We start from the raw sequence: 17,921 nt of genomic DNA, 5'->3' as shown, positions 1-17,921 counted from the left end.
AAAACGGCAAAGCGAACTGATGTTGAAGATGAAAAGAAATTTTAATAAATCCCAGCAACGTACTCGAATGTAATATGAGAAACATTCACACTTCATTAACGATAACTTTTTTATATAAAAGCTTTTTACCGTAAATCAAAAATGTTCTGCGATACGGCGTAGGTACTAATTTGCATGATATCGTTCTTTCACCAACATAATTGTATGCGGAGCCAAATGAATATCGATTTAGGGCCGTTTCGCTCACAGCTCATTTACCCTGCATAAAATTAGTAGCTGGACCTTTTCGCGGATGGCGGGCGATATTTCTCCTATCTTGAATACTAAAGCAATTTTCTGTAGCTCTCAACATTAAATTAACATTTGGGCTTTTTCTGCTCTCACTTGGCCCCGGTACTTTACGGTCCCTAGTATATTTCAGCGGTCGCGTAATTTGTGGCTCGTAAATGTTCTGAAATTGGTCATCCCTTTGGTTGAGGTGAATTTATGACCTCCTCGGTCGGCCTGTCGAAAGGGGAATTAATAAGGCCCCCCTAATGGTGAAACGTACCCTTACCATCAATTTGAATGTCCCAAGATTACTGTGGACCAGTGAAACGAGCGTCTGGCCGTGAAATATATCACTAAAGCTATTTTTCATGTTATCCTATCGAGTAAATTGAATTCTTCTCTTTTGAGAGATATTCATCTTTAATAAGGCAAACATTTTCAATCGAATCTATTCAAACACGCTTTAATGCGTACCTTTTAATATTGAAGATTTATGTATTATAGATATTTTATTTATTTTAAGAATTTAAATACTTATAGGTAATAGACATTTCAAATGTTTTTTTTTAAGGAAATAAGAAATCCAATATTATGCAATTTATGCAGACAGTTTTATGTTCCAAAGTCACAAAAAGTTATAAAACAGTTTTCTCATCACATACCTACTGTGATGAATTTCAACGAATGAAAAATAAAAACTCTTCATTCCGTATAAGTTATTTTTTCTAATTCATTAGTGTAAGTCGATCTCCCTCAAATAGTCAATAAATAGGTGACCGAATCATATCTCATCAACAATCTCATATACTATAAAAAGTAAAAACATTTGAATTGTAGTCATCGACAGAATTACATTTTCAGTCCGATGGTTAAATGACCATATAATTCATAGAATAATTAAAAATTTTAATCCAATTTTGTATAAACTATCATTGCAAAAGTAACAAAGTAATATAGTAGTTATCAAAATACACCCGGAAACAAGAATATGGTTCTAACTCCACGTCTTGAAAGAATATTAGTATTTTCTATTTCGTTAGGCTGGATATTGTATAGTTACGTTCGCTCGGATGCTTGCCAGCTGCGACGCACAAACTCCACTACCGACCGAGATGTAGACTTGAGTGATGCTGGAATAGTTAAGGATTTGCGTCCTTTAAGTAATTCTGTTGTAATTGGGAACTTCCACAGATTTAGACTACGCTTGCTCATTAACTAGTATGGAGGAGGTCTGCGAATTAAAATCATTTGCATGTGATTCGCTGAGTGTCAATACGCATGAACAGTTTGTTTTTGTAGAGTATTGACTTCAAAAAAGTGGACTTCCTCTTAGTTTGTTAGAAATATTGAATGAAAAAGTTGTGTGGCAATTCCACAAAGTCCGCTTTTAACTGAATTTATAGCTATAAATGAAACAACAACGGAGAATATTTATGCTAATCCACGCTTGAAAACTAGTAAAGACTAAACGACATGTTTTTTCTTTTTTAAATTTGTTTCTATAGTTCATAAGGAATTTGAAAATTAAATTATGTTTAATTGATCAATCTGATATGCTAATACTTTCGATTTTCGATTACGATTTCTTTTTATTCAGAACCTTCATATCCTCTACAAAGGTAGTATGTATCCTAATGACAAATTACCTTCATTACTTGGCGCACCATTAAAGTAGAGTCAATAATTTACAATCTATGTAGGTATGTCTCTTCCATTTGATCGTTATCTTATGGTCCCCGGTCTTAAATCAAAGAGCTGTGAAGTCTCCCCCATGCTTCCATATTTTCACACCCCAACAACGTCGTATAATAGCTATTGACCAAATTTATAGACTTTCATGTCCCATTTTCTTCTTTATGTCCCGTTTGAATTAGCTAAATATTAGGGAAGAGAAGCCCTGTGATATATCGGTTATAGCTTTAGGAATAACTTTCTTATAAAAGTATACACCATCAATGAATTCTGTGATATAACATATGAAGGCTATAAGCGGTTTCTTACGTGTTACAATTATATATTTTTTGTTACTGAAATGATTCGTAAACCCTAATTGACTTAATAAGAAGTGAGCACTCCTAAGAATGCCCTCTAAGATGAAACTAAGTGGCACAAAACACTTTAATACTTTGAAAAGTCATTCGCACACGTATGTTCCCATTCAAAAGGCTGGGAGAAGCTAGCGTGAGCAATCACAAAAGAACGGAAACGAGCAGCGCAGAAACACAGCCGTTAATAAACGTCCTTCCTCGATGTCGTACGCCATCGAGTTTTCAAAGAGAGACATTTTTGTTTCATTTAAAAATCAAGTTTCATTTCACAGTTCTACCAGGTTGCATCTCTTTGACATGTATTCAGGTAAATCAAAAGAACATGCCACATTCACGGTTTGTACGCATCTTTTGTGCTCATGACTGAATAAATTGTGGTGTGGGTGGCGTTTAAATTTACTTGTATAGTAAATGTAAAATGTTCTACTTTATTGCGACGTAGCACATAAAAGTGCTTAGCGATAGAGTATGAAGTGATGTATGCAAATATTTGTCCACGCCCTCGAGTTCAATAATTTATACATAACGCTCTACTCACATTTAAGCGAAGAAAGCTTTGAAAGCATTTGAATAAAAAATTATAAATGTGTAGTGAAAAGGCTTATGCAAAAAGCATGACTTTGTGACTTTATTATCGCTATAATACATTTATAAAATTATTAGAATGTTGTATTAAACATAGAATAGTATAGGATAGCAAACAATGGGAGCGTTGTTCGACAAAACTTTTAGAAGCTAGAAGTGAAAGAGTACCGTGAATTCAAAAGTAAGGCGACAGGTGAACTTCGTTCGCGTTCCAGTTGTAAGTTGTCAATACAACAGGCGGGCTTGAAATTTATGGCACTTTGAAGTCTTTAATATTCCTGAACTAGCTACGTATGTTTACTTCTGTTCGATTTATGCTCCTGCCTTTAAATGCCTACGCTGTAAATGTGAAAAATTTCAGGAAATATCAATAGCACAGGATTCCCAATAGTTCTTTAAGATGATAAACTAGCTCTTCAAAAACTACATCATACACAGATAAATTCGCAACGCAACGCAAATAAAAAATAAATAAAATAAAAACGATTAGAACGAGTTTCCTTTTACATTTATAGAGTATTAATAATTCCAGTTTTCATACGTAAGAAGTAAAGTAAATGCGGCGGCGGGCGAGTGTTTATATTAAGCCTGTTATGAAACCATCGAACTGAACGTAGTACGCTTTATTAAGCCCTTCAGCGCCAAGAGCTTTCTTTACACAAACCTTTTTAATGCGTTCGCTCGGTAATACCTTCTTAATTAAAATTTCAGGCATTAATATGAGCTTGTTAGTATACTATGTATATGTTAATAGCAGTTCTGTGTGACTTTGATAGGAAATAATAGTTAAAATGTCATGCTATTTATAAAAACAGTAATTTAGGATTGGTTTGAATTGAGATGATTATGATTTTCTCACTTTTATATTGTGTGGTGGATGAAATTCCTTCGTAACCAAGAAATTTCATAAGAATTTCTTAGCATGTAACTGCTTGAACTCTCAAAAAGATACAAGTAAATATTTCATAATTTCTATAGATACCGTATTATATGAAACAACTAATTCTTAGTATGCATGATAATAAGTAGTCCAAATCAAACTAATTCATTGTTCTAAAGACAAGAAAGAATTTCCTTAATCATGTAAACACTAGACACCCCTTTCTTTCACCCTAATTTAAGTAAAAGTTAACTCTAAAAATAAAATGTAAAATATTTTCTACAAAGAAAAATTAATTAACTCAGTACATAGACCGTAAGATTGGATGAGTCAACAAAGTATGTACTTTGTACGTGTCATGGGTGTGTGAGTGTCTTGCCTTTGTTGCTAATTTGTGTGTTACTTTATCATTACACTTAACCTTTGTAAACGTGGAGGGAATACCGGAATTCGTTTGTCTTAAAGCTTGTGCTCAATTAGCTTCAATACTATGTAAGCGTTTTTATACTACAGAACGGAAAGTTTAAACAACGAAGCAAAATAATAGTGGTTAAACTTAAATGTTTAACACGCAGTTAGCGTGTCTCTAGTATCGTAACTATTGATCAAATAACCAATTTGATTGCGTTTTTTAAATGGAACTAATTCCAGGTTGTCAGCTAGTGTAGTTAAATATTCTAAATGTTGTTTGTATATAATATTGTTCAGAAGAATTTTCTTTATTGTTATGCATACAATTTTATGTTGAACGTTGGTGTTAATGAAAAGAAACGCGGGTCAAATAATATAATGAACAAAGCGCGTTTTAATTCCGCTGAGAAGTCTTTAATTTGTATGTTCTATATAGCAGCCTAGCTTTTGCTTTAATAATTTTTAAAACAATGCACTTTTATGAAACTGAAAATTAATAAGCCATTACTGCGGTAGTTCCTAAAAAATATTGGGCTTGCTTCCCTAGTGCGCGCTCAAAGCGTTTCCAATCTTTGTCGGAATTTATTTTTCATATATTTATTTGAAAGCTCAATTAATTGGATGCACGAGCTCTGTGCTCTATCAAATATGCACAAGAGGGCTGTGCACTCCATAGGCGGGACTGAACAATTGTTGTGCATGAAGCCAACTGATGTGAATTAAAAATGAATGCGTAGTTGGAAAGTCGGCAGCGTTCGTGAATATGGAAAATTTTTAAACAAAAGCGGCACGTTTACAACGTCCAGATTAAACATAATTTATGAAGTTGTAAAAATAAAGCCCGCACATAGAAATAATATTTTTTAAAAAGAACATAAATGTTTGCTTTATTGCGCCTGTTTGCTTTTGGACTGAAGGGAAACTGATTATATTAGGTTATGTTATTTTATTATTTATGTAGATTACAATCGGATGGGGTGATATTTACTATTGCGTAGTATAAAAAGAAAAATCTGCATTTGAAACATTTTTATTCGGTTAAATCGTGTTAGAACTAACATTCACAGTTTATAGATGCCGGATTGTAAACGCTTAAAATAACAAATTTGTGCGGACTGCTGTCCGTAATTGTTTTACCAATTATTCGCTGTTAATTCAAAGTCCTTACCTAAATAAAATGAAATTTATTACATCATGTTTTACAGGCTCCCGAGTTCCTTAATCTAAAATCGATAGAAACGACGTCGGACTAACTTGTGAATGGTACCTTAAGTTAAGTGCGGAAGAAACTCGCTTCTTTTCCTTGAACACCTGTGTAACGATACGGCAATATGATAATATTCGTAGTTTTTAGACCCAACACCAAGAGTGAGATAACACCAAATGCCCTTTTCGTTGCTGAAGTTTTATGGGCATTTTTATCTTTTACGATACAGTATATTTTCACATTTTCGTAAATGTCGTTGATAGTTCACTATTTGTGATAAATGCATGAAAATTTTATGTATTATTAGATAATAAATCGCAGAAGAAATAGAAATTGGTACTTAAAAAACACAAACAAATAATTATCACCTTCCTTTTTCTTCTCACGGGGCTCCTAACGCTGGATCCTTTTTGTTAAAAGTGTAACTATTGAGTCATCTACATGTTATCTATGACTATTTTGATTTTTGTCAGTGTTCACTTTCAAGACCAGTTTTTTTAAGCCTACTCTGAAGAAAATTTTATATATTTTCCTTAGGCTGGTTGCAGAGCTTGACCGACCGTCAGTGCGTACCGTCGGTCCTGACGATACGCATCAACAATTGTATGACTGTGACACTAATGCGCATGACAATACGCGTGCGTATGGTCGGTCTAGCTATGAACGGTTTTATGAATTTCCATACATATGACAAGCGCGACAGCCTTATTGTTTAACACTTAAATAATTAATGTACCTATGAATAAAATTTTAACTGATGATTGTATATCCTGACATTGTAAACATACTTTTGACAAACAACTGTTTATAAATAGGTACTATAAATACTACACCCATTTAATTTTTCAATTATTTGGTAACAATGAATTACAGAATAGACCCCGAAATTACACTCAATTGTTGTTAATGATTATATTAAACTATGCTTTCATTATGTTTCACTAATATTGGAAATTTAATTGTGTATTAATATACAACGTCCAATAATAAATATCAAGTTTGTAATTGGAATATTCCGTAGATTTCGATTCAATTGATTTGCTCGCGGAAAAGGGATCGGAATGGAATTTCGAATTTTAAACGTCAAGTCGAAGAGTCTAGAATTCAATATTGATTTCAACTTGATAGCTCAAGTCACTTCAGAGAAAAATAATAATTGTTACCGACAGACGAGCGGCGGACAAGAGAAAAATCTTATAATGCTTCTCCTTTTAAAGTAAGTAATTTTATTCTTATGCTGGGCGTGCATTCGTGTCTTTGTATTTGTATCTATGATGTTTTTATAAGCATTTTAAAGATATGTAAAGTAGCAGTAGAACGTGTATCTCAGCAATAATACATTTTTTTTAATTTTCGCATCTACTGTTGAAATACATACAAGGTTTATTCAAAATATATTAATTATAATATTCAGTAATGATTTATAGCAGTGAAATTATAATTAAAATTTAATATAATTTGGATTTACATGATTCAATTTAACATACACATCATACAGATATTTCTTGTGGCAGAATACAAATGCTTTCAAATACCTACTCGCAAGTCAATCTTATTTCTGTGTTCGCAAACACAGAGTTAATCCGGCGCGGCGCCAAAATTAGATTGTCACACTCCTAGAAATGTGGGTCGTTCAGAAATCTTATTACTTATTGAATAGGTTATAGGCTGAAATAAATTATTTATAGCGCTCGTTGGAAATTATTGGGTGCCTAAATTCAATATAAAGCCTTTACAGTATTAACAAAATAGGTATATGTTTATTTCAACTCTTTAGGCTTTGTACAAACATTTTAACAGAGGTGTTCGTAGAAGAGAAATGTTAACCAATTTTTTATTAGGTATAGATGCAGATTTTTTGTGTACTCAAGCAACGTTGGGTTAGACCTTGACACTATAATTTCATGGCTGAATTTAGATCAGGCCAACTTGCATAGATAATTCAAGGCAGATTATATCGCATCGGTTGTAATTCTCACAACAAACTATATAAATTGACTGGACTAAGCTGAATCGAACCGAAATTCAATCGCCAGAAACCAGTGTTACGGATACTACAAAATATTTGTTTGTATAACTGGATATTGGACTACGTACATTGAGTTTTAGAAAAGTCATTCAAATTTTTATGATAAATTTTCGCATAAACGAAGAATTTTTTTTCAACATGAAAAAGGTCCATAAAAGTAGTAAGTTTCCTCAGCGGCTGCACATCCTCTCTTTAACAGTGCACCTCTCAAATATTCGAGGTCTGCACTCCAATCTCACCGCTGTCCACCACCATCTCGAGACAGAAAAGCCTCACTTACTATTTCTCACGGAGACTCAGATCAAGTGTCCTGCTGACGCGACATACCTCATGTACCCCGGTTATGCTCTTGAATACAACTTTCACCCCAAGGCAGGCACATGTGTTTATGTCCGCGATGACATTTGCCTATTGCGTCTCCGTCACCTTGAAGAACCCAGTTTCTCTGTCCTATGGGCCCTCGTCGATACAGGCTGTGAAAAAATTGTGTATGCATGTGCTTACCGATCGCATAGCGGAAATTCTGAGACAACTCGTCTATTCAATTACCTCAGTGAAGCAGCAGACCGCACACAGGAACTATACCCTACAGCCCAACTCGTCTTTTTGGGAGATTTTAATGCGTGTCATGCAGACTGGTTATACCCATTCAAGAAGACTGACCATGCTGGAAAAGAGACGTTTAACTTCGCCACATCTTTCAACCTTTACCAGCTGGTGAATGAAGCTACTCGGGTCCCGGATATTGAAGACCACACAGCTAATTGTCTTGACCTTTTTATGACAACTGAACCAGACCGATATGTGGTTACGGTTTCCGCTCCACTGGGATCATCCGACCACTGTCTGGTTAAGTCAGTGTCGACATATTCTCCTCCAGACAGCACTATAAGAGGAAGAAAAAGAATATGGAGATACAAGTCAGCTGATTGGGACGAGATGCGTCACTTTTTTGCATCATATCCCTGGCGGCAAGTATGTTTCTCCTCCACCGACCCATCGAAAGTTGCAGATGATGTTACCGACGTTATCCGTCAGGGAATGGAATATTACATTCCATTCTCTGACGTTCTCGCGGTTGACAAAGCTAGACCATGGTTTAACAAGGAATGTAGGCAAGCTGATCATGTTAAACAGAACGCCTTCAAAGCATGGGTCGATGCTCGCACTCGCAAATTACCCGATGTTGGTGCAAAAAAGAGATCCTTCAATAGAGCGGCCAAGTCATGCAAAAAAGTTTTGAAAAAAGCTCGACATGATCATATCCGACGGACAGGTGAAAAGCTTGCAAAATATCCACCCGGTAGCAAAGCTTTTTGGTCTCTAGCAAAAGCTATTGAGTCTAACTTCTCTCAGTCTTCACTTCCACCACTCTTGAAACCCGACGGTAACCTGGCTCATACAGCAAAAGAGAAAGCCGATGTTCTGGCCTCACTGTTTGCTAATAATTCACATCTCGACGATACCAATTTAAGTCCACCGATAATACCCCACCGTGGCTCACACATGTCAAAAATTCGTATTACCAACAAAGAAGTATTAACAATTATGCAAAATCTTGATGTGAATAAAGCCAGTGGGCCCGACGGGATTCCTGCAGTGGTTTTGAAGACCTGTGCACCCGAGTTGTCTCCTATTCTGACGCGCCTATTTCGCCTTTCCCTTTCGTCTGGAATTGTACCTAAGGCTTGGAAGCTTGCCAACGTGCAGCCAGTGCCTAAGAAGGGATGCCGTGCTGATCCGTGCAATTACCGTCCGATTTCAATCACGTCTTTACTATGTAAGATTATGGAACGTGCATTGAACTATCGACTTCTCGCGTACCTAGAGGCCAACGATCTACTGAACGATCGGCAATACGGTTTTCGCCCTAAAAGATCAACAGGCGACCTTCTAGTACACGCCACGCACCTATGGGGAGAAGCCATTGAGAACCATGGTGAAGCATTAGCGGTATCATTGGATATCTCGAAAGCCTTCGACAAGGTTTGGCACGAATCCCTTCTAAGCAAGCTCCCTTCCTACGGCTTACCTCCAGTCCTCACAGCTTGGATAGCCGACTTCTTGAGGGAACGATCTATTCGGGTAGTCATTGACGGCTGCTCGTCTAATCAATTGGCAATCAACGCCGGCGTACCTCAGGGGTCTGTTCTCTCCGCAACCCTCTTTCTGATACATATAAATGACCTTCTCCAATCAAACATCTTTGGGTATGCAGACGATTGTACGGTTGTGGAGAGATACCTGTCAAATGCTCGTGCAACTAATGTTACCATCCAGAACGAGAGAGAGGCCATGGTGCAGCGAATAAACCAGACTCTACAAAAAGTATCTCAATGGGGAGATGCCAACTTAGTGAAGTTTAATGCTGCCAAAACACAGGCGTGTCTTTTTTCTGCCAAAAGGAGTCCCCTCACCTTAACTCCCTCTTTCCGCGGTGTGTCGATAGAACTAGCCGATAACTTAGAAATGCTTGGAGTTTCACTATCGCCAACCCTCAACTTTGGCCAGTTTATTACGTCCAAAGCTCAACTCGCAGCCAAAAAACTTGGCATTCTAGCTAGGGTGCGGCAGTATTTCACATCTGAACAGCTTTTAACTCTTTATCAAGCTCAAGTTCGATCTTGTGTGGAATACTGCTGCCACCTCTGGGCAGGTACCGCCAAATGTCACCTCGATGTTCTGGAAGCTATGGAACGTCGCGCCAAGCGAATTATTGGAAACGACCGGCTATTCGAAAACCGGCTTCTGAGCCTTGGTCATCGCCGCAAAATTGCCAGTCTCTCAGTTTTTTATCGACTTCATTTCGGGGAATGTGCAACTGAATTACATGGCCTTATCCCAGCTTCCCCTTTTTTCCAAAGAACGTCCAGGCGCACGGCGGGATACCACCCTTACCTGGTAGAAATGCCGACTGCACGCACAGCACGCTTTGCGTCCTCCTTCTTAATGCGAGCTGCCAAAGAGTGGAATTCTCTGCCGGCGTCCGTCTTTCCAGAGAAGTATAACATGGGAATTTTCAAGAGACGAATTAACAGGCACTTTCTAGGCGGGCGTGACTTACCACCTTAGATCTCGTCACCACTTTCCATCAGGTGGGACTGGGGTCAAACGTCCGCCTATCTATGTATAAAAAAAAAAAAAAAAAAATTTGAATTAAAGTTGAAATTATAGGTCAAAATATGGGATTGAAATTAAAGGTGAATAATATCTGGAAAAAATGCAAACGAGTAGAATGTTTATGATTACGAAAACTTGGCGATTAAGACTAGTTCTTCAAAATAAAATAATTTACCTGTTCTCAAATATGGATGGAGTTTTAGTCTTCTAGGGCAATTTTAAATCAGTCCATAAACATTTATTATATATAGTGATTCTAAATTTTTAGGTCACGATGCGTAGTCTACGACTGATATAGAATGAATAAAAATGTTATTCATTTCGTAGACTTTTCTCTCTCAGATATGAAAATTTATTTCGATTTATTGCATCTAGTAAATAACTTTCGTTCATGCTTTCATTTTAGTTCCTACCCATAAGCTTCTTGGTGAAACTTGTTCAATCCACAGTTTTTGTATTTACCTAATAACATTTACCGGGAAAGCAGCAACTGAAAACTTTTCTCAATACATTAAGAAAATCGTTACTTCTTGTTAAAAGAAATCGCTGACTTCAACAATTCTTCTGTAGCAGTAAGTGCAGCGCATTCCCAATCTATTTGAAGTGTCATTCCAAACGATCGCTTGGTTTTCTTTTTAAATAAATTTTAAAGGTTCAATGTAAAAAGCAATAATCGCATGATGTTAGTTATGAAAGTTGTAGCTATTGTGGCTATGAAAATTAATTGCGGTATCGGTGTTTAATCATATGTAATGAATTTAATTATCGTTGCATTTTTGTTAAATAAATCTGTTTTAATTTCAAGTTTCCATAATTGTATTTTTAATTCTTGTATAAAGAACATTGGAAAATACCGGAAATCCAGTATTTTCCAATGTTGTTTATCCCACTGATAGTCAGATGTCAGCTTCTAATGGGGGTTTGCAGTAAAGTGCGAGTTAGGATAAATATACTGGCTGAAATGTCTCTATCTACCTCCCCAGTAACGTTGAAATGTGTCCAAATTTGTTAGGACAAATACCATAATCGGATAGAAGAGAGCTGCTATTATATCCACTGCAAAATTAATTAATGATTAAACAAAGCAGCAAACATTTAAATTAATACCTTTATAAGCTGAATTCTACTATTTGATATTATTTTTCATTCGTATTATTCGTTATTTACTGTAAATGCTTCACCTGGAAAACATTTGTACCTAGTCCACTAAAAACAAATGTATGCCATCATTTGTTTCTACAATAGGGAAAGTTGAGGGCTATTTCTTTTTAGGTTTAGTATAATAAAAATAAACTACCCGTCCGTACCCTTGAAAGCCCTGCAACCTATATCGTGTACATTGCTCTTACAATTGGTAGAGAAACCAATAAGCTTCTTAGCTAAAAATAAAATATTCATACGAATTTATAATAGAGCTATCTTGGCAAACAAATAAGACTATTTTCGTCACCTTTTGCTATTAAAATAAAAAATGTGTGCGTGTACTAGTGTACACACGTAAGGAGTGAAACTTCTTTATGACCTTATTTTTGAAAAAATAATTTACTATATGCAAATTTACAGAAATACGTGGAATCAAGCGTGGTAGGGGTAAGAAGAAGATGGCGCGTAACGGAAAAATGTCATGCGTAACGAAAAATATGTTACACTAAATTTTTTCCAACCCCGATAAAGAAGTTTGACTTCAAAAATAAAATAAATAAAGGCTTTGTATTTGTTAAAATGTAAATGTAAATTTTCCCAATACGATTCATTGATAAAGATTATATGTACCTATTGTTTGTTAAAGTTTTTCATTAGAGAAACAGGAGCAAAATGAGCATAAGTGGATAGTAAAAAATGAATCTATGTAAACCATATACAATATCGTCATTTGTAACTTAAGATAATCTTTTAAAGTCTCAATTATGTATTGAAAAACATTACCCTCCCTAGTTTCAGTTGCAGTTGGATAGATATGACAATTGAATCGAAATTATTTCATTTCGTATCGAGTGGAAAATTATGTAAATTTATTTAATACGTTGAATTGGTTAAATGAAATTATTTGCGTGACACATTTATTGTTCTTTTATATTAATTTTGAAATCATTATTGCGTTGTATGTCTAATTTGAATACGTAAATTGCAGGTTTAATTATACAAGGTTGACTTCAAATACCTATAATTTTAAATTGTATAATTCATGTAATTCATGTGTGTTTTCATTATTTTAATACGTGTTTTGTACACACTAGTGCAGGACTCTCAATAATGATATTTATTAAAGGCGGGCTATGGTATGATAATTTCTCAGACTTACATTACATTTTTTGGATTTTATGTTTATTGGCACAATAACCATCTATATTAAAACATGTTCCTGAAATCCTTTATTGCAGTTACACGTATACGACGCGGGAATTCACATTTCACATGAACTGAATAAGAAAGCATTTCTTAGAAATATAAACTGTTTTACGAGACATCGTAACATTTGTATTAAAATGTTATAAGCGTGTCAAGACGTTTTTGTTTTGTAGCAGTCTCGCCAACAATCGCGTAGAAAAAGATCGTATTGTGAGTCAACTAACAACCAGTCTGAGATAATATGTTACAATTTATTTTATCTTCCTATGGAAAAAAATTAAATCTGCCTCGCCGACTGAAGATCACGAAGCGATGTTTACATATTATTATTTGATTTTTCTTCTTTTGATTAAAAGGCTTATGGATGTGACATCTGTATTTTCTTATATTGTATTCATATCGGAACACGTTCATAGATATGGTTATTTTGATCAAGTTTATTGTAATTATATTAATGAACTAACTTTTAATTAATATTAATTAGCGATACTAATTCCTAAACGCTTCTTAATAATGTATTTATGTAAGGTAGAGTTGTTAAAGACACACAAGTCCATAATTTTCCAACGATTTATTGTATTGTTTAATTTTGAAATGTTTAAATTTAATCAATTAGCAATTAATTATATAAAATTACGTCAATCAATTAATTATTGCACTCGATTGCAAATGTAATACGAATAAAATATTAATATTAATAATTTTGTATCTCTATGATTATCATAATAGGTATGAATTATAATATTTTATCCGTACAATTAATAACGTACAGATAACTTTTCATTAGGTAGGTATTATGGACAAGCACTCTTATGTCTAGAAAAGTTGCTCTTCATAGATTATTCAACTTTAAAATAGGAAAGAATAGATGAAATACAATTACTTAAACACAAGTCCCGACAGACGTACTATTTCACTCTCGCCTGCTATCGTAATACGTTTTCTGTTCTCGTCACTCTCCTTGCCCTCCCCCCCCTCGCCCCGGGAACCACCCCTCCACCCCTCTGGCTCCAACTGTCAGTGCCACCAACAATGACCTCCTATTTCAGAGGGAATTGCTCAAATACGGAACTGAACTAGCACGGAATAGCTTTGGTATTTTATTATAATGTTCCATATCACACACCGCTTAATACGAGATTTTGGGTGGAATTAGAAATTGCTAAGATTTATATGATTGACGAAAATACCTACCTATCGTAATACAACTTATATAAACGGATTAAAATGTACATAATAACCAGTTATCGCGATGCTTGTTAATCTCAAATACTTTTTAACCCCTTTATTAGACTAATGACAATTTGTATACAACTGTTATTGTTTGGCCTCCAATGAATTTTTCAGGAGCAGAATACCGAGGGTTGAGTGTAATTTTGTTTGTATAGAGGAATTGATTGCGCTTTCGAGAAAACTTTCCGAGGCTATCACTTCCGTGAGTTAAATGTTTGTTCAAATATTTACGACGGCGATGCACAAATTCGACGATTTATTTCTCTAAAAATTGAACTTAAAGACGTTTTATCTGTTTAAGAATTTATTACATGTGTTTCAATAATGGGGTGATATATTTATACATTATTTATTAAACTTTGCATTATTTTATACATTATGTTATATTGTCCGTAACTTTACTTCTATTTTTTTTACTAGATACTTAATTCGTTATCTCGGACCAATTTCGAATAACGCTGACGCTGACGCTGTTACGTTTTAAATACAAGATAATTTCACATTAAAATTAAAAACTTTTTACCGTTTTGTTTATCAACAACATAGCCTCATTATCCTGAATGACAGATAACAAGACAAAGTTGGTTCCTATGAGAGAGACCATAGCTGACACAATTATTTATTTAAAGGCAAGTTCCAATATAATAATAAACGATGCATTAATATAATAATATTAATGCGTCAAATGTGGGACCTTTGGAAGGTTGGTTCAAATGTGGGACCGTTCTGTGAATGAAAAGAATGAGCAGTTCACTTTATAGTTAATAGTACAGAAATATAATGTGATTGATTATAAATGAGTTTATGATTATAAAGAAAGCATGTATAAGAACTGAACTATACTGGAGATGTTTTTATTTTCGTACGACGCGGACGATATGATATGGAAATTGGTTAAAAAACGCACCTACTTAATCTAAATATCATCAAAATTAATAGGAAGTGTCTGTTAATGAATCATAATAAATTAAGCGTTGATATCTTATATGACTTATATTTATTAATAATATCTTTTAGCTATTTTCTTATCACGCTTATTTTTACGATACATTTTATAAGGTAAATAAAAGGGTAGGAAACAAAGTAATAGGCCATTATTATACAATAATTTAATGATCGCGTTACAGGAATTTGAATTTAAATTTAGTTTGAAATATTACTCTTGTTTAAATGCTAAGGTTAAGTAACTGATTACTTTAATAAAAAGAACTTTAAAAATTTTAAATGAGAAACCTTGTAATTTATACACTTTTTATAGGCTTGCATGAATGTGGGCCAGTTATTTATTGTTGACGATTATAAATGATATTTTAGATTAGTCATGAGCTACAAATATGACCTTATAAAATGGGTTTTTTATTAGGTCACGACGAAAACGAAATGTAAAGGAAAATGACAAGCTGTATTTTAGCTAAAAAATAATTTGTTGCTTTCCAATGGAGAAACGAAGCGGCGAGGAAAATCGTCTAAAAACCTTTTCTCATAATATCCCACAAAATAAAAGAGAAACAACTTCCCGGCGTGAATGTAACTTTAATGTTTAAAAACATATTCTTCTAAACATCTATAGATAATTTAATTATCAATATGATGCCTGAATATATTAAGTATAGTTGCTTTCAATGACACAAACTGCGCCGACCAACCTACATCTACCAAGGTGTGATTTAACTACTATAATAATATTACATACCTAGTGATAATTAAATAAAATGAAATAAAAATGGTTGAATAAAGTAAAAGCCATATGATTATACATTAATAGGCTTGAGACGAGTTTCAAAGGCTTCAAGAATAATAATGTTAATTACAACGCACGTCGCTATCTACAAATGTGAGGACACGGTTGAATCTTTAAGCATCTACGGAGTGCTTGGAAAATGTGTAAGGAATGTTAAGGCAGTACTTTAAAAATTTCATTTAGTTCTCTTTGAGCGTTGTCTCTTAAGACACGAACAGGCTAAGTATACGTCTCTCACCTGACCTATATACCTTGGGCTCATTATAACATTAATTCTATTTAGTGCCTTTACCATTCGCTCTGAGACTTTTCTTGTGACACTGCTGTTATGAGAAAAGTTCTATATGTATAGTGTATGTATACGGAGTATCAAAGAAGGTTAGAGTTATCCTTAATTTTTACATTTTATGGCATGCGTTTTGTACATCGTTTCTTTCAACGATGTAAACGAACACGAATATAGGTACCCAATACAAAGTAAAGTTTTTATATGACAAATCTTGATACAGATGACAATGTTCGCCTGCCCATATTATAAGATTACTATTATTTCTTATTCAATTAAAAGATAACATATTCATAAAAATAATAACTGAGTTCTACTTGGCAACAATTTATAAAAATATATGCACACATTATATTGTGACAAATAAGTGTGTCAAATGCAAGCTCTTTTCACGAAGAAATAAATACATATATGTATAAACACGCAAGTGCAAAAAGCACACATTATGTGTAGTTACGATGACGACTTAATCACTAACTGCCACTCTGTAGTTATCGATAAGATTGTTGTTGAAAAGTTACAGCTAAAAACAATATACAACGATTTTACGGGCTACACAATGATTCATGAAAATATCAATATGTTATTGTTAAATGAAATAATAAAAACAAGCGCGATCGTGTTTTAGCAAATATTTCTGCTGTATGCGTAAATGAAAATGTAATTCGTATATATTTTTATATGTAAAATTTCGTCATGTAGTTTGCCTAAAATACTACTTTTAAATACTTATAAACGTTGGTAGGTTCAAGATTTATTTTTGTACGTATGTGTAAAATTATGTATGTTAGGAAGACAAGAGAAATAAAATATATTTTACATTAAAGATAAAACTGTAAAATCATTAACGAAATTAAAATTACCAATGCTTTTATTACACAAAAAAGTCTATGTTTACACACAAGTTTTTGGTATTAATATTACACCAGTTAGAAATTGTAACGCAGTAGTTCTCGTAGCACATCAAAAGCTCAAAAAAAATTGTTACAACAGTCAGTCAGTACTGATGTCATTTCACTTCAATAATTACTATTAACGATCCTCCTGAGAATGTTGTACAACTATAAATAGAACAAAATAAAAACATAAGGATTTTAACATCAAGATAACAAGTAAACGTACATGTTAACGGTCTGTAAGCACGAAACTTTCACCACAATTTTAATCTATTATTAAGAATCTTTTATAATTACTAAAATTAACAAGGCTGGGTCTTTCGGGGAAATTTATATTCTGAATGTTAAGTATTTTGTTGTCGGGTTGTAAACTGATATTTGTGATTTGTAAGTCAATATATTTTCGAATTCGACGAATACGGTTAAATTAATATTATTTACAATACAAACTAATTTATACCCCTAATAATAGAATTTCTATTCATGAAAACGGCAACATTGTATCACGTCGATTGGTAAAGGGAAGTTGTAAATATCAGTTATTATGTATTATTACTTTTATTTATAGATTTTTATATTTGTTGAACTAATCGAGGCTCAAATACAGGTCAATGGTGGATCTATTCTAGTATTCTTTGTTCTGCCTTGAAGCATTCTCATTTCAGGCAATTTCATCTCTATTCGTTTGCAACTAAAGATTTCAATAAATTCAAAAAACATGTATACAAGAATTAAAATTAAAATTGTAACTAAATACAGTAAAAAAAAATTCAGTAAAACCTTCCCTTAAATTTTTAAAACGTGACATAAGGGAGCGGTGATGTTGCCAATTTAAATTTGAAATTGTAGATGATGACTTGATAATA

General features: G+C 33.9%; 1 protein-coding gene across 2 annotated transcripts in view; it reads left to right on the top strand.

Annotated features, from left to right (window-relative positions):
- The window catches only part of LOC123693747 (protein O-mannosyl-transferase TMTC2-like), a 72,691-nt gene that overhangs the window by 20,932 nt on the left and 33,838 nt on the right, over positions 1-17,921 (top strand). The window lies entirely within an intron of this gene.

The sequence above is a fragment of the Colias croceus genome, chromosome 8 (assembly GCF_905220415.1).
Source record: "Colias croceus chromosome 8, ilColCroc2.1".
NCBI classification, from domain to species: Eukaryota; Metazoa; Arthropoda; class Insecta; order Lepidoptera; family Pieridae; genus Colias; species Colias croceus.
The sequence above is the reverse complement of the archived record's forward strand: the minus strand, read 5'-3'. Positions and strand labels throughout refer to the sequence as shown.